Source organism: Pelodiscus sinensis, chromosome 1 (assembly GCF_049634645.1).
Source record: "Pelodiscus sinensis isolate JC-2024 chromosome 1, ASM4963464v1, whole genome shotgun sequence".
In the NCBI taxonomy this organism is placed as follows: domain Eukaryota; kingdom Metazoa; phylum Chordata; order Testudines; family Trionychidae; genus Pelodiscus; species Pelodiscus sinensis.
Genome location: NC_134711.1, coordinates 195,798,732 through 195,826,427, shown reverse-complemented (window position 1 = coordinate 195,826,427; position 27,696 = coordinate 195,798,732).

Here is a 27,696-nt window from a genome sequence, read left to right as displayed (position 1 = left end):
CATAACTGTCCTTGCTCTGCAAAAATAAGTTGCATCTCAGCAGTCTGGAAACATCATAGGGACAGTTTAAAACAGCAACAAAGCAACAACACCACTGACAGAATAGGGATAAGGCAAAATACAATCCAATTAGCTGTTTTGTTGCTCAAATGGTAAGAGCTTCAGGCCCAACTTTCTGGCTGTGTATATCCACATCACGCTGGAACGCTGGGATCAATGGGTCTTCGACAATGAACATTCTCTCTTCAATGTGACATAAACAAAAAGGGTCTACTTAGCATCTCATAGGTATGCATAATCCCACCACAGAATCAGAAGGACAATTTGACCTTCAGAAAACAATTTTGCCTGGGTCAATCTTTCCCAAAGGTAAACAAGGTTTTAGTGAACAGAGCAGTGAACTGTTACTTAAAGCTGCTTTTTAATTTTAGGAAAAATGCACCCAATGTACAAAGAGCCTAAGGCTCAATTTTCTAATGTTAGACCAGTCTTTGTGTACAGTATGTTGTTCATATTCACTGAAAGAATCTTATTAGATTGGACCTATTACACCACGAGTCCTTGCTCCACTAGTGCACATTGTGTGAACTGTTCTGTGATCATGCCTGCTTGCTTCTTCATAGCATCTTGGAAATACAGGGCTGGAAGGGATATTGAAAAGCAAAGTCCAGCCCCCTGCACCGAGGCAGGACCAATTAAACCTTTCTGATGGAGTGTAGCTAAATATCTGTCCAGCTTTTGACAATATTACTTTCCACCTTCAAGCACTTTACAGGCATGCGCTATAGGAAATAATCTCTGTTTTACAGATGGGGAAACAAAGTCAGAGAGATGCTGTGTCTATTCCAAGGCCTCCAGAAATAATCAGCAGCAGACCCAGAACAGGAAGTCTGGTATTCCTGCAAAGCCCTGATAAAAGAGCTGTTTGCTCTCTATTTAATAAAAACAATGAGGATTTCAGTGGCACCTTAAAGACTGGCAATTTTATTTGGGCATATGTTTCCAAAGCTTATGCCCAAATACTGTACATTTGTCAGTCTTTAAGGTGCCACATGATCCGTTGTTGTTTTTACTGAAACAGAGTAACAGAGCTTACCCCTCTGAAACTCGTCTCTATTTAGCATCTCTATATACGTGGGAACTACTGTTCTGACTTCCATTGTATGATAATGTGGTGAAAAATTTCTTATAATATTTTGCTGCATTTGAAACCTGACTCTTAACTCCTACCAAACCAGATAGTGCTGGATTACATTGGGCTTCCCATGAAAACCATTTGTAACCAGGTGAAGAGGATTTGTTTGATTTTTTTTTAATTGGGGGAGGGGTATAAAAAGATTGTCCACCAAATAGTGATGTCAAAGTCTCAGACACACAGTCAGTAAGACCCTTTCCTGCTGTTGTTTATATTCTGCACAGTAAAACTCAGGTGGCATAAACTGACTTCACCTCTCCTTTTACCAAAGGCAATATACAATGCTGACATTAAAAAAGAATAATTTTCAAAAAGTTCCTTTAGTCTGTTACAAAAGAAGAAATCCAGGAATTCATACAATTTTAATGGATTAGCAAGATCTTGAGAACTGAGATCACATAGGGAGCCAAGAACTCCTACCTTCTAATCCCAGCTCTACCATTGATGTTAAATGATTCACTTAGATCTAAATGCTCTCAAGTCCATTAATTTGGATATCTTGGCTTTTGGATGCCTAGCTTGGTACATGCAGAGCTTAAAGATTTCACAGTAGCTAATCTGCCTGGATTTGTAGGATTTCATACCACTGCTGCTCAAGGTAGTAACTACTGTATAAAATTGATAGCGATAGTGAAGTCTCTAGGGGTATGTCTACACTAGCCACCCTAGTTCGAACTAGGGTGGCTAGTGTAGACATACCCTAGTGGACTTCATGAAATCTCTGTCTTTTCTCTCTTGAGGGGCCACAATCAGTTGTAATTTGCCAGAGTTGCTGAGTAGCCAATCAGGTTGTACCCATCAGATTGGTCATAAGAAAACACAGAAGCACATACAATTAGAAATTATGCTAAAGACAGCGATATTGCCCTAGTTTTTTAAAGGGGGAAAGTTAAAGAGAAACTTAAAGAGTACAAAATTCAAAGGTGGCAATACCTAAACGGAAAGATGCCATAAAGTTTTATTATCACCTTCTTGAGAAGGCCAACTTGGTTTCTCATTTACGATTCAACACTTTGTGAGTAACATGATAGTTCAAAACTTGTAGCAATAAAAACTTTATAGCATCCTGTACCTTTGCTCACTCTTTCTGTCTATGACATCCATTTGATGACCTTTGCCACCGCCTATCTGCATAATGGGGATGGATGACATTTGAAGCTATGACTATCTTGGATTGTACGTCTATCATTCTGAAGTGGAACTAAACCCAGAACAAAGAACAAAATGACCAGATTAAAGATGTTTCCCTGTAAGGAAATAACACTAAAATAGTAATGTCGCGGTTGGTAAAGAGAAGCCATTGGATTTCTGAAGTATATCTAAGTTTTCTGTTGAAGATTATGACAACATTTTGGTGTATTAGTTCCATTAAGAAATCTTTAAATTTGATCGTTACATGTATAAATATACCAATGTTGAAAAATGTTTATAGCAGCAGTTTGAAATAGATTGAGCTGTTAACATGAAAAGGTAGGATTTCTTGATCAATATTGTTGTTCTCTCTCACACACCCATCCTCTCTTTTTGGCTAAGATCAAGTGCAGTCAACTGATCTTTGTATTCCTCTCTTAACCCAAACTTGACCCTGGATTCACCATGCCTTTGTTTTTAACTTGTACCTGACATAACTTTCCTTGAAACATTTGCTTTCTTAACATCTTTTAAATCTATGCTTACCAGTTTAATATCCAATATATCTTCTTCTCACCAGGGCCACTTCTGAGCAGGACATCACTATGTACCTCAGTGGCTCCCTGGAGGCCAAGTTTGGGAGAGAGGGGGGGACCTTTCTTTCCTGTGGTGCCACGCACCCAACACTTCACGCAACTTGGGGAAGAGGATTGACTGCTGCTGAATGTGATGCAAAGATCACTGGTAGCTGAGAGTTCTAGTGCCATGCATTAAGACCTCTGAACACACTGTTCATCACCCTGCCTGCCAGAACCATACTCCAGAGGGTCCTGCAAGACGCCTTCTGCTGCCACAATCTGGAGAACCTGAAGCAGAAGCCAGACCAGAACAAGATATTTGAGAGGACCAGCAAGTGGGACACCACTAACCACTTCCTCCATAGGGGCAGCTTTACTCACTTCACCGACTGGCAGTTCGTCCACAGGGCCCAACTCAACTGCATCCCCCTCAGCAAGGCTGTCCACTACAGAGATCGAGGCAAGATGTGCAACAAGATGCTGCCCCATGACCTGTGCAGCTGCCAAACCCACTCCAGGGCCTGGCAGGTGCCACTTCAAAGCCATTCAGGACCAGCTAGTCAAGCCCTCCAGTCGAACCTGCGCAGCATTGCTGTCGAGTCTGTTGTGCCTGGAACAGACAGCTTACTGCAGCCGGGCAGCGTTGTGACCAATGAGGAGCTGAAGAAGATCATCACGCTGGACAACGCAATACTTTTTGAAGACCAGGCCGTGACCTTCCACGAGGCCCGAGTGTGGAAGATTGAAAAATACATCCTGGTGGCAGACATCCTGAGGGCCCAGAGCTATGCGGTCAAGCTAGTGGGGGCCTTGGGCACATGGGATCCCCACGATGAGCCCATGCTGCAAGTGCGTGGCATGGGTCAGTGCTACACCCGGCTCATGAGACACCCTCTGGTGATCCAGGGACATCCACACCGACCAAGTCATGGGCCACCTACAGTACCAGGATGAGTGACTGAGACCGCCAATGAGAGAAGCAACTGAGAAACCACCCTCTTCTTCCCCTACACAGACTATATGTCCTTTCACAGGAGGCACAGGAAACCGCCATGAAGAGACATCACCCATTTCCTTCCCTGGCAGATTATGTATCTTCCAACAAGAGACTGCCCACCAATGAGAGACATGGTCCTTGACTACCCATAGGTGGCATGCTAGACAAACAATGAGGGATACTGACGAACAACTGAGACAGCCGAGAGACATGGTCAGGGGCATCACCCAGTTCCTTCCCTGATGGACTATGTATCTTCTTCACAGAAGAACTGAAAAACACTGACAGACCTAGGGACACCGCCAAGAGACACGCGCCACCCATGTGCCTATGCATTTTTTTACCGCCAGAGACTGCATCTCTTTACCCTTTATAGGTGACGCCCCTGAGGAAACTTATTCACTGACTCTTGAAAAACCCTTTGCCTTAATCCAGGACAATGTGGGTTATTGCTTGCTATGTATCTCATTAAAACCATGTTTACCAATCCTTGTATTCTCCTGCAACCCAAGCTTGACCCCAGATGCACAATGCCTTCATTTTTAACTTGAACCTCATAAAGCTTTATTTGAAACATTTGCTTTAATAAAATCTATGTTTGCCAGTTTAATATCCGATATATCTTCTTTTGGGGACAATACTTAAGCACTTCTTTCAGCGGTCTGTATCCTTCCTTTGCAGGGGGGCATAGGTGTTGGTTTAATGGTCTGTTCCATATCTATCTATACTTCCCACAACTTTTTCCTCCAGCTTCCCCACTTTCTGTCTGTCTGTCAGGATATGTGTGTCACCTTTTTTAGAGCATGACGTTTTTCTGTTTGGGGAGTACCATTTAACCTTCTTTGCCATCCGTTCTGCAGAGATTACTCAGGCCTTGCCAGAGCTTAGAGGTTGGCGGTAAGAGTCTGAATGCAATGGCACCGCATAATCAAATGCTAATTCTGGGGGGTGAAAGAATTGGCTCGAATCTGCAAAGGGTGCTGGCAGGGAGAAAATGCATTGATTCACTCCAAAATCTGCTTTGCAGAGAGCCAGGCTGTGATTTAGAATGTAAAGCTGCATTAAATCACAAAGTAATGTTTGGCGCACACAGGAATCCTTTGTGCCCTTAATGAAGGGAAAAACAGGGCTTTATTCTGAAGCTTTATGTATAATCAGATGCCATGTTGTAAGGCTCTGGAAAACACACCAGTAATAATAATTGGGAGGAAATAAAAGGTTTAGTTGAAAACAGTGTATGATTTAAATAAGATATAAAAGAAAGTGCATAAGTTTTGAGCACTGGAAAATAAACGTTTAATTCATTTGCATTGAGATTATAGGGGGAGGAGCAGTGTTTAAAATGCTTTAAAAACTAGTTTAGATGTAAATGAGAGATAATAGTCTTTGGCTAAGCACATAAGGAGGGGGATGAACTTTATCCCATCAGGAGACCCCAGGGGAACTCCTGCCATTGTTGGTGGAGCTAAAAATCCCAGATGCAATAACTAACAATAAGTTTGCAGATCTCAATGCAGGCTGAACAAAAGGGCATCACTTCTCAGAGCTGCTACCATCTGGGGAATAGGAGGAGGTTAACTGGCACATGACAATGGATCATTAACCAGCAGTTAGCAGTGGAAGGCAGGGTGAGGGGGGAAATCAGGATACTGCCTAGGGTGGTCATAAAGGGAACTTAGGTTTTTAAAGGGTTAATTGTTTCCTGAGTGCTAGCATTTTAAAAGTGAAAACTTCCTTCTCTAACTTTCCCTGCTGCCCAACTTAAGGAAAGTGCTCCTATTCTCTAATTCATTAATGATCTGCTTATTAGTTTGGATCAGGAAGCTACACTGCTGGAAAGATTTGAATTGGCATTGATTTACAACTGTTTACCTCCTTACAGCTGTAGTGGCCTCCCAGAAAAGGAAAGAGCCGAGAATTAGAACGAAACAGCCAACCTGACACAGAATGCTGCATTAATGCTGGGTTTTCATTTTCTCCTTTCAATAATGTAGTCCAGTGCAAGCAGTCAAGTTAATGCAGCATATGAATAGGCCATATGCATGCTGGAGCCTCGCAGATCACTGAAGCCTGGCTAGAATTTTTTGTCATTTTAGAAGAGCTGATTGTGGTTTTAAAAGCAAAAATCTTGCTGAACTCTTACAAAATCAATTCCATTAGTTCCTAAGGAGTTGTTTTTAATCATGCACCTTAATTATGCCTTTGGAATGTTTCAGTATTTCTGTTGGTGTTGTCACAAAATCCTCTGGTGCAGCATGGCAACTTGTGGCATAGCAACCCCTTCGCTTACACTGTTGCTGCGAAAAATGTGCCTCTGGGTTGCTAACTGTGTGTGACACTGAGACATTTGTTCCGAGCATGTATGATGAATACCCCATGTTGCCACCTTTCAATGGCCTGCCTAATCCCAGACAGAACTGATATAGATTTTCATTGTGAGTGACCCAGTTTCTGGGTCCTGTCAGAAAAAAAAATAACTTTGATGTCATATGAGTGATACATGAGGCAGGTAGACATCAGGTCAGAGAGGAGCTTTAGGTTTCCAAGCTATGGAACACAATTAGCTTCATTTTGGTGCCCTAGCTCCCTAGTTTTTTATTCACAGAATCATAAACTCATAGGTGTGGAAGAGACCTCAGAGGGTCATCAACTCCAAGCCCTTGCCCAATGCAGGACCAATCCCAACTAAATCATCCCAGCCAGGGCTTTGTCAAGCTGGGACTCCAGAGATGGAGATTCCACCACCTCCCTAGGTAATCCATTCCAGTGCTTCACTACCCTCCTAGTGAAATAGTTTTTCCTAATATCCAACCTAGGCCTCCCCCACTGAAACTTGAGACCATTGCTCCTTGTTCTGCCCTCCATCACCACTGAGAACAGCCTCTCCCCATCCTCTTTGGAACCCCCTTCAGGTAGTTAAAGTTATTGGCTCCCTCAGAGTATGTCTACACTACAAAGTTAATTCGAACTAACAGCCGTTTGTTCGAATTAACTTTCATAGGCGCTACACATGCAAACCGCTAGTTCGAACTTAATTCGAACTAGCGGAGCGCTTAATTCGAACTAGGTAAACCTCATTCTACGAGGACTAACGCCTAGTTCGAATTAAGTAGTTCAAATTAAGGGCTGTGTAGCCACTTAATTCAAACTAGTGGGAGGCTAGCCCTCCCCAGCTTGCCCTGGTAGCCACTCTGGGCCAAGCCAGGGAAACTCTTCTGCCCCCCTCCTGGCCCCGGAGCCCTTAAAGGGCCACGGTCTGGCTACGGGTGCCCGTGCCAGGTGCAAGCCTGCCAGTACCCAGTCAGCAGACCCTGCACCTGGCACGGAACGAGCCAGCCACCCGCTGTAACCCACCCCTCCCTCTCTTCCCGGGACCAGGCTGGCGGCTCCCAGGAACCTGCCCTGGGCCGCAAGAGGCGGGTGCCCGCCTGGTCCAGTGCGGAGATCGTGGACCTCATCCAGGTTTGGGGGGAGGCCTCCAACGTCCACAATCTCCGCACTAGGCACAGGAAAGTAGCTGTTTAGGGCAGGAGAGCTGCCAGCCTGGCCACCAAAGGCCACATGCGAACCCAGGAGCAGGTTTACATGAAAATCAAATTGGTCCAGTGAGACCCCCGACCCTGAGTTTACAACATAAGAACATAAGAATGGCTGTACTGGGTCAGACCAAAGGACCATCTTGCCCAGTAGCCTGTCTGCCGACAGCGGCCAGCACCAGCTACCCCGGAGGGGATGGACCGAAGACAATAACCAAGCCATTTGTCTCGTGCCATCCATCTCCAGCCTTCCACAAACAGAGGCTGGAGACATCATTCCTACCCCCTGGCTAATAGCACTCCATGGACCCAACCTCCATGACTTTATCTAACTTCTCTTTAAACTCTGTTATAGTTCTAGCCTTCACAGCCTCCTGTGGCAAGGAGTTCCACAGGTTGACTATTTGCTTTGTGAAGAAGAACTTTCTTTTATTAGTTTGAAGCCTGCTACCCATTCATTTCATTTGGTGTCCTCTACTCCTTCTATTATGGGAACTAATAAAGAACTTTTCTTTATGCACCCTCTCCATACCACTCATGATTTTATAGACCTCTATCATATCCCCCCACAGTCTCCTCTTTTCTAAGCTGAAAAGTCCCAGTCTTTTTAGCCTCTCTTCATATGGGACCTGTTCCAAACCCCTAATCATTGTAGTTGCCCTTTTCTGAACCCTTTCCAAGGCCAAAACATCTGTTTGAGGTGAGGAGACCACGTCTGTACACAGTACTGAAGATATGGCATACCATAGTTTTATACTTCCCCTCCTCCTTCTTCCCCTGGCTTCTCCCTTCCAGCTCCCTCCTCCCAGGTTTCCCCCTCCCCTCTCCCACCCTCTCTCTTCCCCTCTCCCACCTCCTTTTCCCAGTCTCCCCAGAGGTTAATACCCCCACCCCCAGTTTTGTGAAATAAAGAGAGTTTCTATTTTTGAACACACGTGTCCTTTATTTTTTACATCAGGAAGGGTTAAGTGGAAGGAGGTGAGGGAGGAATGGGGCACGAGCCCCCGATGGGGAGGACTGGGGTGGCTCTGCGGGCTCCTTGGGGTGGAAGCTCTCCTGCAGGGTCTCCTGGATCCTGACAGCCCCTCGAGTGACCCCCCCCCCCCCCCCGGATGGCAGCCTGCGGCAAGAGCAGCCGGGCTGATGGCCGAGAGCTGTGATGTGCCGAGTGCAGGCACTCAGGGCACTCCAAGACAGGACTGCTTTGCTGTCCCTCATCAAGGTAGACAAGCAAGCGGGGAACCCTGAGAACTGTCTGTCCGGGGTGGGGGTCGGGTCCCTTTAAGCGCAGCCCTCGGCTAACCTGAGGCAGCAGCTACACACTCTAAGTCCTAACCTGATGCCCTGCCGGCACTGCTTCTGGCCATCCTTAACCCCGGTTCAGGGTCCACTCAATGTGGACATGCTAGTTCAAATTAGCAAAATGCTAATTCGAATTAGTTTTTAGGTCTAGATGCACTAGTTCGAATTAGCTTAGTTCAAATTAACTAATTCAAATTAAGTTAGTTCGAATTAGTGTTGTAGTGTAGACATACCCTCACTTATTAATGATGACTATACTGCCTTCCAGCTGAGAATCTCAAAGCGCTTTTTAATTACTACTGACTCAGTCTTCACAATACCCCTGACGGCTAGATAGGCATCATTCATATTTTACAGATGGTGGGGTCAGGTAGGCCCCCAAAAGAGCACAAAATGGCAAGAAAACGACACAAAGTTCCAATGCAGCATCATTCTGAGGGGCAGAGGTTTGAGTCCCAACAAGGTTTGGAAAGGGAGAGGTGTCCCCATTCTGAGGAAGGAATGCCCCAGTGAGGGAGCAGGAGCCATCCAAATGGACAGCTGCCATTCCTGAGCACATGAGGTTAGATATGCACCAGCAGGTAAAGGGTGGGTGGAGGTGGCAGTGGAGCTCTGTGTAGAGAGACAAAGGATCCATTCCCACTGCTGTTAACTTGAGCCCTGGCCATGCTGACAGAGGCTGCCTAGCTTCTCTCCTTAGACACCCAACATGTGGGGGCCGACATCTTCTATAAGCCACCAGGTAAGGTGGAGGTGCGGGGGCAGCTCTGTGTCCCAGAAGAGGCAGGGCCTCAGATGAAAGGGGCAGGGGCTCAGGAAAACAGTGCCCTGGGTGAACTTGTGTTTTGGTACCCCTGACCCTTGAGGGCACAGCATCATCTATTTCCCCTGGCATCCATGAACTCCCCAACCTCTGCACCCACTTCCTGTGCTCTCTTTACCACTAGCCCCTGCATTGAGCCCCCTTCAGACCATTCTCTGTACTTTCCTCCCACCTGCCCTGCGCTTCCAGCATGCCCTGCCACACTGCCCCCCTGCCCAGTACTCTCCACCTCCTTTGCCCAGTTGCCCTCAACTTCTGGCAACGGTGCCCTGAGCATGGGCCCAGTTTGCCCAGCCCTATGGCCAGCCCTCCCCCACCCTTCAGAGTGGCGCTCAGGTGAAGATTTAAAGGGTCCAAGGGTCCAGCTGCTGCTGCAGCCTCAGTAGATCAGGAATCACTAGGCTCTGAGACAATTGCTCTCTTTACCCTCCCGATCAGGTACAAGGGAAACACGCTCCGTCATGGGATGATTTGTGGGGATCTCTGGGAGAAAATCTCTTGAAGATCTCTTTCCTCAAAGCCACCTCACATGGGAATTTCAGCAGAAAAGGGTATTCTGAGCCACTGAGGTTTACAGGTGGGTAAATTTCATTTACTCACCTTGCTGTGTGCTTTCAAGAATGTTTGAACAGTACTCTGCATAGACCTTAATAGGTAACAGCTTTAAAACAAACAAAAGGAAGTTTCTCTTCACGCAGCACACAATCAACCTGTGGAACTCCTTGCCAGAGGATGTTGTGAAGACCAGGACTTTAACAGGGTTCAAAAAAGAACTAGACAAATTCAAAGAGGTTAGGTCAACCAATGGCTATTAGCCAGGATGGATAGGAATGGTGTCCCTACCCTCTGTTTGGCAGAGGCTGGAAATGGATGACAGGAGAAGGGATCACTTGATGATTCCCCATTCTGTTCACTCCCTCTGGGACAACAGGAATTGGCCACTGTCGGAAGACAGGATACTGGGCTAGATGGACTGTTGGTCTGACCTGTTTTGGCCTTTCCTATGTTCTTTATTGCTCCATGCTTCTCTTAACAATCCTGCTTTTGGGAGGGAAACACCTTCAGTTTGAGTCACGTCCTCACCGCAGGCCATTTGAAGCATGTGGAAAGGTTGAAAGTACAGAAATGGCAGCAAGGCAAGAGCATTCCTGTGTGGAAACTGAAGTTTATACAGAAGAGCTTTCAACCTGCCCAGTGCAAAGGACTTTAGTGAAGGGAGAAGCTCCAAGAGAGGGATGATGTGATTCTATTTGATTCTTTTAAACTTTACTTCCATGAAAGACCACAACAAAAATCTTAGGCTGAAGTCTCTGATGGTATAATCCATTGATATCAGTTGAAATTACAAGAGAATTCTGCTTCTCAACTTTAGTGTAATCAGGCAATAGCAACAGGAAGTGACAAGAACTTCATAAGAGCGTAAGAACGGCCATACTGGGCAGACCAAAGGTCCATCTAGCCCAGTATCCTGTCTGCTAACAGTGGCCAGTGCCAGGTACCCCAGAGGGAATGAACAGAAAAGGTAATCATCAAGTGATCCATCCCCTATCATGTCATTCTTTCCTAACTTCTGGCAAACAGATAATATCCATTGATCAACCTATCCTCTATGAGCTTATCTAGTTGTTTTTTTAATCCTGTTATAGTCTTGGACTTCACAACATCTTCTGATGAGGAGCTCCACAGGTTGACTGTGCACTGTGTGAAAAAACACTTTCTTTTGTTTGTTTTAAACCTGCTGTTTATTAATTTCATTTGGTGACCCACAGTTCTTGTGTTACTAGGAGTAAGTAAAATTTCCTTACCTACTTCTTCCACACCAGTCATGATTTTATAGCTATGTGTCACATCTTCCCTTATTCGTCTCTTTTCCAAGCTGCAGAAGTCCCCATCTTATTAATCTCTCCTCATATGGCAGCCGTTCCATACCCCTAATCATTTTTGTTGCCCTTTTCTGAACCTTTTCCAATTCCAATATATCTTTTTGAAATGAGGCGACCACATCTGCACACAGTATTCAAGATGCGGGTGAAACATGGATTTATATAAAGGCAATTGTGATAGTTTCTGTCATTGTCTCTATTCACAATGCCCACTGTCCAGCACACATACTACATGCGGTGCAGCTGTAGCCATGTCAGTCCAAGGATATTAGAGAGAGAGTGTGGTGAAGTAATATCTTTTTACAGGACCAACTTCTGTTGGTATGAGAGAGAAGCTTTCACGCTTACACAGAGTTCTTCGGGCAATTCTGCTGCTGATGCATTCAGTGTCAGAAAGAGAGCTACCTGCAACCAGGGAAAATAAAGGGGGCACACACAGGGATGGGAGGCATTGCACTGTGTATGAGTGATAAAGGAGTGTTTTTAAAAATTTGAGATTGTTCTTGTACTCTAATGAAGCATCACATAGAGTTAAATTCCATGCATTCCATATGCCTTTTTGCTTATTCCAGATGAAGGAGTCAGTCTTTATCTTTGTAATTTTTTGCTTCTTCTGAGAGACAAGCATGAATTAGTGCTCTCTATTTGAACCTCCTTGAAATTTGAGGGGAGGTTATATGTGGCTCCAGGCCCTAGCTGGGAATACTCTCTAATCATCAGAACCCTACATTCAAACACCCCTGACTTCTCAGGTACAGTTTTTGCACGAGGATCTGAACTCCATAGCTTAGTTTCCCCCGTCCTTCCACACATTTCCTGTCTTTCGAAGGGTCTCTGTTTTATTGGGGGTGGGGACAGCGAGAGAGAGAGAGAAAGAGAGAAATGAATTGTTTATTGACATTTGGAGGGTTATAGGAGCCAAGTTCTTGGCAATGTGGAAATCTTGCTGCCATTAATATTCAAGGACAAGTTTTCCTTTTTAGCTCTGGCATGCCTTTTGACACTTAGTGCTAAAGGAACAGCACATTACACAGATTTTGCCGGCTCTGTGGGGGAGGAACTGGCTCTGACCTCCCCCTGTTCAGTTTGTATGACATTGATTTTCATTCCAAGCAAGCTCTTGATTGCCAGTTTAAAAAATCCCCACACAATTTCTAGAACAGTGTGGCTGTAATCTTAGCAGGCATGCCCTGTTCCTTCACAATGCTATCCATGAATCTGTGCAAATCTGGAGTGTATCACGGTGTCCAGGAACAGTTCTGATTGTGTGCAGTGTAGGCAGGCTAAATGTGGGACTGTGACTGGCACTGAGGCTCCCGAGTAAGAAAGAAGTGTTATGCAGTTAGTGGAGAAGCAGCAAACAGGCAGGCAGTGAGAAAGTAACTTAGGGTATGTCTACACTACAAAGTTAATTCGAACTAACAGCCGTTAGTTCGAATTAACTTTGATAGGCGCTACACTAGCGCTCCGCTAGTTCGAACTTAATTCGGAGCGCTTAGTTCGAACTAGGTAAACCTCATTGTACGAGGACTAAGCCTAGTTCGAACTTACTAGTTCAAATTAAGGACTGTGTAGCCCCTTAATTCGAACTAGTGGGAGGCTAGCCCTCCCCAGCTTTCCCTGGTGGCCACTCTGGCCAACACCAGGGAAACTCGTCTGCCCCCCTCCCAGCCCCGGACCCCTTAAAGGGGCACGGGCTGGCTACGGTGCCCGTGCCAGGTGCAAGCCTGCCAGCACCCAGCCAGCAGACCCTGCACCTGGCACGACTCGAGCCAGCCACCCGATGCCCCCCAGCCCTTCCCCTCTTCCCGGGACCAGGCTGGCAGCTCTCGGGAGCTTGCCCAGGACCGCAAGAGGCGGGCACCCGCCTGGTCCAGTGCAGACATCGTGGACCTCGTCCACGACCTCCACTCTAGGCACAGCAAAGCAGCCATCTAGGGCAGGAGAGCTGCCAGCCTGGCCACCCAGGAGTAAGTTGGCATGAAAATCAAGGGGGTCCACTGAGACCCCCGACCCTAAGCCCTGAGCTTAGAATAGCCTTACTGGGTCAGACCAAAGGTCCATCTAGCCCAGTAGCCTGTCTGCCGACAGCGGCCAACCCTAGGGAACCTGGAGGGTATGGACCAAAGACAGTGACCAAGCCATTTGTCTCGTGCCATCCCTCTCCAGCCTTCCACAAACTTCAGGCAGGGACACCACTCCTACTCCCTGGCTAATACCACTCCATGGACCCAACCTCCATGACTTATCTTCTCTTTAAACTCTGTTCTAGTTCTAGCCTTCACAGCCTCCTGCAGCAAGGAGTTCCACAGGTTGACTCTTTGCTTTGTGAAGAACAACTTTCTGTTATTAGTTTGAAGCCTGCTACCCATTCCTTTCCTTTGGTGTCCTCTAGTCCTTCTATTATGGGAACTAATGAAGAACTTTTCTGTATGCACCCTCTCCACCCCACTCATGCTTTTATAGACCTCTATCATATCCCCCCTCCATCTCCTCTTTTCTAAGCTGAAAAGTCCCAGTCTCTTTAGCCTCTCTTCATATGGGACCTGTTCCCAACCCCTGATCATTTTAGTTGCCCTCCCCTCTCCCACCCTCTCTCTTCCCCTCTCCCACCTCCTTTTCCCAGTCTCCCCCAGTTTTGTTCAATAAAGAGAGATTCTATTTTTGAACACAATTGTCCTTTATTTTGTACATCAGGAAGGGGGGCTAGGGAGGGGTAAGTGGAAGGAGGTGAGGGAGGAATGGGGTATGAGCCCCCGATGGGGAGGACTGGGCTGGCTCTGCGGGCTTCTGGGGGTGGAAGCTCTCCTGCAGCCCCCCAATTACTTCCTCTCCCCAGATGGCAGCCTGCGGCAAGTGCAGCTGGGATGATGGCCGAGTGCTGTGATGTGCCGAGTGTGGGCACTCAGGGCAATCCAAGCCAGGACTGCTTTGCAAGTGGGGCACCCCTGAGAACTGTCTGTCCGGGGTGGGGGTGGGGTCCCTTTAAGCACAGCCCTCGGATAGCCTGAGAAAGCAGCTCCACGCTCTAAGTCCTCATCTGATGCCCTGCCGGCACTGCTTCCGGCCATCCTTAACCCCGGTTCAGGGTCCACTTAATGTGGACATGCTAGTTTGAACTAGCAAAATGCTAATTCGAACTAGGTTTTTAGTCTGGATGCGTTAGTTCGAATTAGCTTAGTTCGAATTAGCGCTGTAGTGTAGACATACCCTTAGACACTTTCTCCACGTATCACAACTGTGGACACTGAACACTCTTGATAATGGAGCAAAGAGCCCAAGCCAGCATGCAATGCAGAAAGGGCCTAAGCACCACTAACTCAGCTTCGGGTGCCCCCATTGAGTAGAATCACCAACCCCATTAAGGATCAGTCATTGCTATTTATGCCATGAGCACTATCTTGTACTGAAAAACTACAGATATCCCTAACCTCACCAGTCCTACAATAGCAGCAAAGAAAGGGGGCAATTTCCTCAGTCTGCAAAGGTGATATCACAAAGTTCTCGGTGCGGATGTCAATCTTCTCTGCCATGAAATTAAGAGATCCTGTGCAATGAGGAGTAACGGTAGTTTGAATTAAGCGTGTTAATTCGAACTACCTAGCCCATGCCGTGTGTAGCCACGGGCAGGTGATTCGAGCTACCAGGCATTTAAAAATGGCAGCGCCCGGGAACATGCAAATGAAGCCCAGGATATTTTAATCCCAGGCTTCATTTGCAAGTTCGAATGACTACATTAGCCACCCTAGTTCGTACTAGGGTGGCTATTGTAGCCATACCCTAAGGTATTTAGGTGCCTAACTCTTGTTAATTTCAATAGGAGTTGGGCTCTGAAATACCTTTGGCCTGGTCTACACTAGGACCTTAATCCGAAATAAACCCCCAAGTTAGATTTTTTTAAGCGATGTGTCCATACTGCCAGGCCCATTATTCCAGAATAAGGGGCTGTGGAATTGGAATTCTGTGCTCCTGCTTTTCATGAGGAATAACACTAATTCTGAACTTGTAAGTCCAAAATAACATTAGTGTGGACATTCTGATGCCACTAATTCAAACTAATTGGCCTCAAGGAGGCCTGCTGAAGCTCCCCAGGGTGTTTCTTGGGGCTCTGAGTCCAAGGTAGGGAGTCCACATTAACAGAGCCTGCCTCAGTCTAATTTTGATGCTTCTCTGTAGTCAGGGGCAGATGACCGTTTTGCGGGGCCCCGGGCAGCATAATTCTGCGGGGGCCCCCCTTTGCCACGGCGCACGCACGGGGCTTTCTGAAGTGCGGGACTCGGGGCGACCACCCCGTTCTCCCTGCCCTATATCCGCCCCTGCCTGTAGTGAGGATGTGGAAATCTGAATTTGTTAAATCAGGAGTCCATAAGTCAAATTTAATAAATTCGAAATAATTTCCTAGTGTACACATGGCTTTTGGGAATTCCACTTTTCGATGTTTGGGAGGAAAATTTTCCAAATCTTGAAACCAGACCACAAAAAGCAAGTCTGAGAGATCACCTGGGTCTAATTTTCAGTCTTAGGAGACTCTTAGGCTATGTCTACACTCACGGCTTCTTGCACGAGAAATATGCAAATGAGGCTAAGCGTGGAATATCGCCAAACCTTGTTTGCATACCTAATGAGCCTCCATTTTTGCAGAAGAGGCTCTTGCGCCAGAAGGAGCTGTCTACACTGCCCCTTCTTGCGCAAGAAAAACCCTCTTGCGCAATGCAGTTACGCTTATTATTTTCAGGAATAACCGCATTGCGCGAGAGGGTTTCTCTTGCGCTAGAGGGGGCAGTGTAGACAGCTCCTTCTGGTGCAAGAGCCTCTTCTGCAAAAATGGCGGTTCATTAGGTATGCAAATGAGGCTCGGCGATATTCCACACTTAGCCTCATTTGCATATTTCTCACTCAAGAAGCCGCGAGTGTAGACATAGCCTTAGTGGCCAGCAGCTCAAGATAAGATGCTTTGATACTTTCAGGCAGAAAGATTCCAACTGCAGCTGTAATGGGACTTGGCATGGACATAAATAAGTGTAGATCAGACAGCAGAGTTGGGGCCTAAATTGCTCTTTTTTTTTTTTAAGTGTGAGATCTTCCATGCAGAGCCATTTGTATAACACAGAAGAATCATTTGCTTTCCTGCATATCTTCCATAAATTGCACACTCCTTTTTCCAGAGTTGCATTACTATGACATTTGAACTGGCTCAGGACTGTTCAAGTCTCAAAGCCAATTTGGCCATTATTGTTTACTGCTTATATTTTTAAGGCAAAAAGTAGAAGTCTTCGTTTTGATATGTGCTTGCCAAAAATGGCATTGCAGCACGTAGAACATAGCCTCCTTTTATTTCACAGCTCATTGCAGATCTACTTCCTTCCTGGTTTAATTTTAATGTGAAACATTAGCTATACCTGCTCCTTTAAGCTTGCTGTTTGCATCGAGATTGCTGAGGCTTGAAAAGCAGATGGGCTGCCTGTGTCTACTCGCCTTTCTTTAGCTACTGTGTACTAAAGTGTTCAGAGCCTACATTCTGAGTAATTGCAGGATTTCAGGAAAAGAGGCGGCCGCAAGTCATGAACTGCTAATGAGTGGGTGTAACTGGCAGGAGCAGCAGAGTCCAGCGAGAGCTGCTTGGGGCTGACAGGAAGACAGCCAGTTGGACTTGAGAGTCTCTGTGTCATAGCGAGGGCATCAGCTTCTCAGCTTCATCAAAGCTAAAAAAAGTGTCAGAACTGTGCCACATGTTGTAAGGAAGGCAGAGAGAGCGAGAGAGAGCGAGAGAAAATCCCTGCAGTAACAAAGACCACACGGCCCATCCTGGCACTTGGCAGTGATCATCTTTAATTTGTTACACCTGTAGTGCTTGCCTGGCCTCCCTCATTGCCTTCCTTTTATTCCTAGGTTGTGGCTTTTATTCTGAATGACATCTTGACACACCCGCTGTGTCAGTGCACCCTCTATCGCTCCAATTACCCTTCCGCTGCTCCTGGCAGAGCACCGTTGTGTTCTGTTCTTACCTACAGGCATTTCTCGTTCGATAGTCTCTCACGTTCAGAGACCCAGCGCACTGAAGGAATCATGCAGTGGTCCTGCGGTAGCATTCTGCATTCATCAGTTCCACCAATTTCACAGGCCAGAGTCTCATCTCCCTAGTGGAATCGATCGGGATTTGCTAAGGAGGGCTTCAAAATTACAATGCTAATTATTGTATATTGGCCTATGTATCCTGGAAGAGGTTTTGAGAAGCCCACGGAGGAAATGAAAACTCCCTTCGGTGCTAAAGGAAAAATGCAATTAAGCTCCTGCACGCCCACCGGAAAAATACTACAGCATTTTACATCTTACCACTGTGTTACATCATTGTTTACTGTAGTAATTTTGATAGGGGACTACCCAAATTGCCAGTTCAACCTACAGAGATGATCTGTGAGTAGCTACAATATGTGAACACACTGTTCATAACTGTAAACATACAGGCATGTAGTATTTGTACAGGACAGTGCTCAGGAAATTATACCTACTAGTCTCATAGTATCAGAAATTCTATGAGCTATTGTGCATCTGCGGTTAATTGCTGAAATAAGTGAACAACACTGTGCTGCTGTTAGTTAACAGGTTGGGTATTTCCCCAGCTTATACTAGGCGTATGTACTGGAAAACATATTGGGTCAGATCTCAGTACTTTTCAGGATTTGGTCCATTGCAATATAAATCCTTGGAAGGCAGTTGGAAAGGAAATAATACACATCAACAAATGTCAAGCGATTGACAAACGTGTCAAGCTGGCAGCTGGAGAGTTTGATAAGCCATGCAGGGGCTTATGTGAGACATACATGTTAGTGCCTGTAATATATTATGTCAGGATCTTATGTTAACATCTGTGCCTGTATTTTTAAGGGGGGAGGGTTAAACATGCCAAAGACTTTTGAGATTCATGACCTGAAATATGTTTTCCCTCTGATTTCATATTTTCAATTTGATTTACGCAACAGCTCACCACAAGGCTAGTTCTATGTTTGTGTAAGCACTATCAGGTATTCACAGACACCCCAGAATGTTTGTCATAGAGACAGTCAGTGCAGCCATATCCTAAAGTCTTATATATTAAAGATTGGAAGGAATAAACGTTTATCCTAACAGGGTTTTCCTCCAAAATTGTCGTAGAGGCTTGGAAGGTGAAGTAGAGGGTAATACAGATGCTCATCACTGTGAATATGGGGCCAGAGATGGAAATGGTTAGGAATGTTCAGGATCTTAATATTGGCATATAAAACCCTTCATAATCCAGGCCTTAAACAATTCAATGGTCGTGTCTCTCCCTGTGCGCAAACCTCTGCCTGGTGCAGCCCCCTTGCCCGTAGGTTCAGTCAGTAACAGCTGCCATAGGACTCAATCACTTCTCAGCAGTGGAGCTCTCTCCCGGGGCAAGTCTTGTCCAGTCCTTCGGTGGAAGGGCAGGTCGCAGGACCCATTCATCTCCATCCATTTGTACTTGATTGGGGCCTTCCCTCCTGTGCTCCCTTTCTTTCTTGCGTCAGCTAGTCCTGATTTTTTCATACCCTTTGCAAGGCAGAGATTGACCCTTTTGTTGCTGAGTGTTTACTGGTTTGCCCTTGTGCCAGCCTAGTCTGATGAGTGCATGGGCCAACTGGGGTTGCTTTTAGGATACGCTTAACGCTTCGTAGTGGAGGGAGGGAGGAAAGGAGGTGTGTGTGGGCTGTCGATGCCTTGTAATTGTCAACTTAGACATTGATTTAAGGGCTTCATTGTGCCTGCGGGCACAAACTTGTGTTGGGAATTGTGCTGCCTCATCAGGAGCTCTAGGACGCATTGTGCGGCTCATTTGTGCTCAGAGGGAGTACGCTTTACTGCAGCCTGTGCGCTTGTGCTTACGGAGCACACCGGGGAGCAGAGGGAAGGAGCAATTGTGTATGCAGAAGGAGAGCTGTGCAGCACATGGGAACGATGTGATGTGCCTTCTTAACGAGGGCCAGGCCCTGCCTTTTCCACAGTCATTTTTTTTAAAAGCCTTCCTCACTGAAACTGAACTTCCACCAATTGTGGAATGCTCTGTCTTTGTTATGAGACCCTCTCCTTCCCTGGGAGTGGAGCTGTAGGAGACTAGTCGCTTCAACTTTTCATACACAGCAACTAACAAGTTTTGCAAATTCAGTTAAGCAAAGTCATACTATTTTTTGCAGCAAGGACAGTGTTCTACCTGCAAATGCCCCTTCCCTTTCATAGCAAACTGAGGCAGGGTACGGAATTCAAGCAAATTTGTCATGAAGCAAAAGAACTCAGTGGTTTTTCTATGTGGTTCTTCCATGACTTCATTTGTTCTCTTAGGAAAGATGCCAGAATAGGCTTGCCTTCACCAGGGTATCCTGTGAGGAGCAAAATGCCCAGCAATGTTACAGTTGAACAAAAGCATCACTGGAGAGCTCTTTGAAGCCTATGGGTATGTTTACACTACACTCAACAGTGTAATTGTAGTATATTGTGAAATACCCAACCTGGCTTTGATGTAACTAGTGTGGCTACCAATAACAACAAAGCCAGGGCAGCACAAGACTCAGTATGGGCTGTGTGAGCCTGCCCAGTGTTCCCTCTATTTTTTTGTCATCCATGTGCAGAATACATTTTATGCGCACCAAGGCATATGTGGATGTGCATCACCAGTAGAAACGCATGCTGCCGGCTGTGGGAGATGTGGGCATTCTGCTGATCAGATGGGCGGCACCCAAGTGGTTGTCCAAGCACACAGCTTACATGGAACACTGCCCAGGACCCAGGGTATTTAAGTGGTTAGCCCACACTGGCATACGTGCTGCCATGACTTCACTGCTATTGTTGCCTGCAGTCGCTAAATTAAAGCTAGCTCTGGTAACACTGCACATACTGCAGTCATACCTCTGAGCAGAGGGGACACATATCTGGTTAGTGGGGAGCAGGCACAACTGAAGGATTCTGTGGGGGCAGGTGACTGTCTCATGCTTTGCCTCTGGCTCCACACCTTGGAATTTGTTATGCATGAACAAAACATAGAGTAGCAACTATTTCCTCCTCCTCCTGCTCTCTGCTCTGAGGCTGCCCAGCCCCTCGCGGAGCATGCAGGCATCCCTCCCTGCCTGAACCACCCTTGAGCAATTTAGCATTTGTTCAAAACAAGGCCAGCAAAAGGGACAATACTGATGCCAAGTGCCGTGAGGGGGAGTGGTGCTGAGGGGGACAGTGCTCAGGGCTGAATCACCTCAGTGAACAAGAAGATAGAGAATTATCAGTCACTTTTTGTTGGCGCGGGGAATATGACACTCCCAAATCACCCTCTCCCTCAATAGGCACATCGGAGGCTGATGCTACATCAATGCACCCCCAGTAGTAAAGCTGCCAACTTTTTCCTCCCACAAAACTGGACACCTTTTCCCTGCTTCACCACACCCCATCCTTTCTCCAAAGCCCCACCTATGCCCCACCCCTTCTCTGAGGCCTCGACCCTTCTATGCCCCCTCCATCATTCATTGTCCCCACCCTCACTCATTTTCATTGGGCTGGAGCTGGGAGTTGTGGTTTGGGGCTGGTGAGGGCTCCGGCTGGGGGAGTGGAGTCAGACGTGGGGCCGGGGATGAGGATTTTGGGTGCAAGAGATTTCTCCTGGCTGGGGGGTTGTAGCCAGAGGGTTTGGAGAATGGAAAAGGACTCTAGACTGAAGCAAGGAGTTGGGGTGTGAGAGAGGAAACAGGTTTTGGGCTGGAGTGCGGGTTTTGGGGTGGGGCCAGAAATGAGGGGGTCAGAGTGTGGAAGGGGGCTCCTGTCTGCGTACTGGAGACACAGGAGGGGTGAGGGCTTTCACTGGGGTGGCGGGATCTGGGGTGGGGCTGGAGATGAGGGATTTGGGGTGCAGGAGGGTGATTTGGGCTGGGACTGAAGGGTTTGCTGGGTGTGAAGGAGATCAGGGCTGGAGCAGGTTCTGGAGTGCAGGGGGACTTGGGGTCAATGCTCCAGGGGCTATGTAACTCAAGCAGCCCCTGGAAGCAGCAGCACATCCCCCCTCTGGCTCCTATGCCAAGGAACAGCCAGGCAGGTCTGTGTACCGCCCAATCCACAGGCATTACCTCTGCAGCTCCTGTTGGATGTGGTTCCCAGCCCACAGACGCTTCAGAGCCAGTACTTGGGGCAGGGGCTGCACAGGGAGCCCCATCACTGCCCCTGTGTGTAGGAGCTGGAGATGCATATGCCACTGCTTCCGAGAGCCGTGCAGAGCCAGGGCAGGCAGGGAACCTGCCACCGGACTTTTTAATGGTCTGCTCTGCTGTGCTAACTGGAGCCACCAGGATCCCTTTTTAACCAACCATTCCAGTTGAATACCAGACACCTAGTAACCTTACCCCTCCGCAGCCAGTTGGGGATACATGGGAGCATGTCAGTAGGTGATCTGCAACGTAGCAGCAGGAGAGCTGGGATTCCAGCAGCAGGGAAGGAGAAGCAGCCCCATGTAACAGGGTGTGAGGAGCAGAGAAACCTAGGTCACAACCAGCTGCCCTGGTGCTTCCTCCCTAACTAGAGCTGGAGCTCAGGTACACGGTGAGTCCTGCCACCAGGCGGAGCTACTGCTTCCTCACTGCTGGGCAACCAGATGACAGGTAGCCTGGGAAACGGGGCAGCACTAAACCCTTTCCCACTTGTCACCTCTGCTTCCAGATGAAGTCTCCTTAATCAGCCGAAAACAAGAAATATGCTTACCCCCCGCTAGCTGTCTGCCCTCTCATTCTTTGCTATAGGATCTTTTCACAAGGTGATGGGAGTTAACTTAGGTATGTATCTTGCCCCGCCACCTAATTCGTTGTGTGGGTGGAATGTTTAGTGTTTTGTTTTCCCCACACAAAGAACAACCGTGTGCTGTCAGGCTAAAGGACTTCTAATGTAGGTGAAGGGGAAATAACTAAACAAGAAAGAACAAAAGTAAAGTTTCTATTCAAGAACTCTCCCATGGGACAGCCTCCCTGGCAATTGAACTTGGTGGCTGGCCCTGCCTCTAAGAGTTGTCAGGGTGTGATATTTGGAAAGCAAAACCACAAGTTGCACAGAACTGTGTATGCCACAGTAATTCGCTCACTGTGCTGCATAGCTGAGCTTTCCCAACCCACTTCCTCAGACCACAGTGGGGGGCTACTGTCTATAGAGCCGGTCCGGTGCTGTGCCCACTAACGCCACAACACAGAAGGTGCCTCTTTTGGATTCTGGGTTGCCAAAGAGGCTTTAACAACCCTCACTGCTCTGCTTTGCAGGCGCCTTCCTCAGCCTGCCTTGGAGCTGTGATGCAGTCCAGGATCCCCGCCGGAGCAGCATTCTTATTGCCTTCCCACACTGTGCCTCTACTTCACAAAGTCTCCTCAGCTGCTTGGCTTCCAGTGAGCAACACATAGGGCCTAGAGTAACAATGGGCAACCTAGGCTAGTGAGTAGGCTGCATGAGTGGCCCTCCTTCATCCCAGTAGGCTGCAAGATTGTTGTAACCAAGGCAATCTCCCAGAATAGGGTAGTTTTGCTAACTGCACTTGCGTACCTAGAATTTGTGGGTTGTGCCGGTTGAACCACGGCAGCACTTTGATTGGATGCAGATGGAGCACATGGCTCTGACAGACAATGTTCTGTGCAATCAGCATTCACCTCACTTCACATGCCCTTGCTTTACGTGCATGTCACTTCAGTAATAATGGTAGGGAAAAAACGACATGGACAGAAACTAGCAGCGTCTGCCAATCCTGCACGTGGGCAACTGTAAACAAAATGTCTTTCGGGCCACACGCAGGACCCCAAAGGGCTACATGCAGCCCTCTAGGCCACAGGTTGCCCACCACTGGCCTGGAACTAAATCCTAAATCTGTGCCTAGAGCTCATGGCAAATGCAACACTGTTTTTCTCAACAGTAACCAGCAAACAAACTGGAATTGTTTCTCCTAACCTGTGTGTAGGATAGGTGCATGCTACATGTAATCGATTTACTGAACTTCTCAGTGCAGAATCATCGTGCACCTCACTGATAGCCCAATAGGCTTGGGCCTATTCCTCAATACGAGCAATAGGCCCAAGCCTATGAAATGCTGAGAACTACAGCTGCCACTTGAGGACACTGAACTCTCTTTTACTTCACTGGCAACTGAGAGGCTGGCCCCAGTCTGGCCAAGCTGTTATCTAAATTCAAGCCGCGTGGTTAAACAGTGAGTCCTAAGTACTGTAGACATGCTCAGGTTAGTTTACACCTGAGTGTTTTGTAATCCCAGACATAACTGAGATAAAATAAGCACAGATTAACCAGGTCTGGCTGCAGTTAACTGTCCTGCTTCCTTGTTTCTTTTTGGCAGACTGGTGTAAGGTGACACCAGCCACCCTAGTGCTGGAGCTGACAGTCTTACCTCAGACGTTAGTTCGGGTTCTTTTTTCCTATTCTTCCCTCCCTTTTCTCTGTTACAGCATTTGGGCCTGAGGCCACTCTGGAGCTCCTTGCCCATGTACCTGGGCTGTGGGGAGCTCACTGAGGGAAGAGGGTAAGAAGACTCCACTTCATGGAAGTTATTCCAGGACTGTTGTCAACACATATTATTCTATTATGAGTCTGGCAAAAGTTAGTATTTTACTTAAAGCCCCAGCTAGTGGTGTCAGGTGATTACATAAGAATCTCAGCTTTTATTTACAATAAAATATGAGTTTCTGACCCTCATGGTTGCAGAGACAATAATGAGAAATATGAAATCTAAAGCCCTGAAGGTAAATAAAAAGACTCTAATATTTATTATTTTTCTATAACTTATTAATATTAAGCGAATCTCATGATTTTCTGGTGGGCTGACTCATAATTTTTGAATGCTTGAAGCTGGCAATATTATTTCAGCCTAACAGCTGGAATAGTGTCTATGATCCTAATACTCAACAGCATCTGGGAGATTTGACGGTCTATTGTAATCAGAGAAAGAATTTTAAAAATTCAATTCCCTTGTCTCTTATTATGTTTTTGTTTAATATTTGCATCTTTGTCTCTCTGTCTCAGCTTAGACAGTGCCACTAAAATCAGTTTCACTTCCTGGATCTCCTTGCTACAATGTCTGGGTTTCTCTGACATGTCAGAGGGATGGTTTAGTTTAAACAAAACTTATCACTGAAGGTTTGTTTTTGGTAGGTGGGGAAGGTTAAAAGTTTAGGACACTTTCCCACTGTTCTTGGATTTTACACAAGCTTGTTTTCCAAAATTTAAAATGTGGCCAAAATTTGGCAGGATACATATTAAAGTAAAACAGATAAGCAAGGATAAGAAGGAGAATGTTACAAACTGAAATGCATATTCCTTGCCTTTCTGACCATTCCTTTTAAAAAAAGTTTCTGCCTTTCAATCACTTTTTGGATTGTTTAAACTAGCGACAGCATTGCATTGTTGACCCACATTACTGCCTGCAGATATCTCTTTATGACAGTTATTCTACCGTAACATCTTTTTCTTTTAGTTTGAAATAAATATATCCTCATAAATTCATATATACATGCATGCATGTGTGTCTTTGGTGGGAAAGAGTACACTGTGAGGTGACACTGACAAATATGTTTGATTTTAGCAGGAGAGTTTCTGTATAAATTGGCAGATCAAACATGCAGCAACATAGGACCAGGATCCAGAGACCCACTATTTTCACTTGTATCATTCATACAATAAAATGTGCCAAAGTGGGAATGTTCTGTAATATTTTTATCAATCCTATGTGTGTTTCAATTTCTCTCTGTACTTTGCAATGCTAAATGTATATGCCAACTGTACATGCTGAAAATGTCTGGACCAGCTAAAAACATGAGGATGAATTGGGAATGTTGGGTTTTTTTTCCCTAGAGGCCATCCAGTTATGGGGTTGCAAATCACTGATCAAATGACTGTTCTTCCATTTGTTGCCCTTCCACAATTTTCAGTATCAGAAAATTCTGTCAGTGGAACACGGAGTAAACATCTCTGATAATAACTAAATGACCATGTATGGTGATACAAATGTTGTTAAGCTGAAATTTGCAACGTGTTTGATTTATACATAGAAATTAAGGGCTTGAATTAATAACAAACTTCCCCTGCACCTCCCATGTTTGAAAGCTTCTTGGGCCTCCTGCATGTTGCCATTTATTGAGTATAATCCCAGCTCCTAGCAGCAATAGCAGATCTGCATGAGAGGGATTCATTTTGAGGTCGATTATGTTCCTGATCCAAATTGTTTATCCTGGGAAAATGCTCCTTTTCCTCTTTACACTGGGTCAAATATTCCCTGCAATGGAAAAAAAAAACTTATTCAAACGGAAAGTGTTCAGGACTCTCTGTGAGACTGAACAGGATGAGATTCTAAAAACTGTTCCCACAGAGGAAGGGACCTGGATCCTCACAGAGCTGCTACTTCTGGGGGAACTCTGCAGCTCCCGCACCCTTTGAAAATCTAGCCATTCCATTCTCACTTCTTTCCACTTACTTGTCTGCTATGCCTGCACCAACCCCCCCACACACCATGCTCCAGGAAAGTAGGAGGTGAGGGAGAGTTAATCCTGCTTCAGCCCACATTAGCCCTCACACTCTCAAATGGACGTCTGCTCCCACCCCAGAGACCACATCACACAAAACAGTGGCTCTTCAGCTTTGCTTCCCAGTTTCCCAGTTATGGATGCGCCAAGGGCTGTTGTTGGTTTACCTGAGACAAGTGAGCATGTTACAAAGCCAGTCATCACTCTTCCATTACTTGAGCCTATATAAGGTTTAAACTTTTCACTCATCTGCCCCCTTCATTGTGTGCAATAGGTTGAAGTATAAGGTACATACATGATCAGGAGCAAATTCCAATGAGATTTTCACTTCGGTGCTTATCACTTTTTTATGTATGCTACACAGTGTGATTAAAATGCTAATTAAAAAGCTGCAAAGGCAGCTTTAAAATAAATGAAGAGGTCTTTCAGCCTCTTGAAGCTGATCCCCGGTAGGTGTGCTTTTCAGATGGTAGAACAGAAATTGGGAGCAAAGTAACCCAAACTTCCCCTTTTAGCTTCTTCATAATACTCATACAGCGGTTTTCATGCATAGTTATTAAACCACTTACAAAGATGGGTGAGGTCTGTATCCCTGATTAATATTTGGGGTAACTGAGGCACAAACCAAGGAAGTAACTTGCCCTAGGTTGCACAGCAAGTCTGTGGGAAGTATAGGATTAGAATGCAGTTCTCCTGATGTACAGGCCTTCCCCTATCCCTTAGCCTACTCTACTGCCCTTTTAAGTTCCAGCACCACAAATGTGGGAGACATGCAGCTCTGAAGCACACTAGCATCCTACAGATCAGCAGTTAAATGTTTCAGACCAGGTTTACACTAGTGGAGAAAGTCAACCTAAGATACGTAACTCCAGCTACATGAATAGTGTAGCTGGACTTGACGTACCTTAAGTTGACTTTTTGCAGAGTCACCACAGCAGATAGGGTTGCCAGGTGTCCGGTATTGATCTGGACAGTCCAGTGTTTTCTCCTCTTGTCCGGTTAAAAAAAACAGAAAATACCGGACACCTAAAATATCCGGCATTTTCTGATTTTTTCCCCTGCCACGAGGTGAAAATACCGGACACCTGGCAATCCTATGACACACTCGGCAACTGGGCACAGCCCCCAGCCTCACCTCCTACTGGGTTTCCCCCACCCCTGGACCGCTTGCTTACCTGATTCCGCAGGGAAGTTGTGTTCTGGCTTGATCAAGAAAACAAAATGGCCACTGGCAAAAAGCCTAAAGACCAAGGGGAAGCAATGCCTTCCTTGGGTCTTAGTGCTCAACCGCTCCCCTGTTCCTATCCCTATTCTAACTCTGCTGTTTTAATGCTGTTTTATTTTTTAATTTTTTTTTCAACAACTTTAGTCTCCCTCTTTTTTCCCCCCCCTCAACAGAATTTTTTTCCCCAGTGTTTTTTTTGTTGTGGGGGGGGGGGGGTGTTCAGTACTTTTGGTTAAACCATCTGGCAACTGTAACTGCAGAAGGTTGATGGGAAAAACTCTCCCATTGAATTCCTTGCTCCTTGAGACCCCATGAAGTACCAGGGTCACCGGGGCAACATCCATAGTCAATTTAGCAGGTCCAATAGACCCACTAAATCAAACTCCAGGAGATTGATCTCTGAAGCGTCGATCTCCAGGTAAGTGTAGACCTGGCCTCAGTCTATTGGAAAGCTCACACAAGCCAGTTTTTTGGAGATAAGCTTGACCATACCTGATA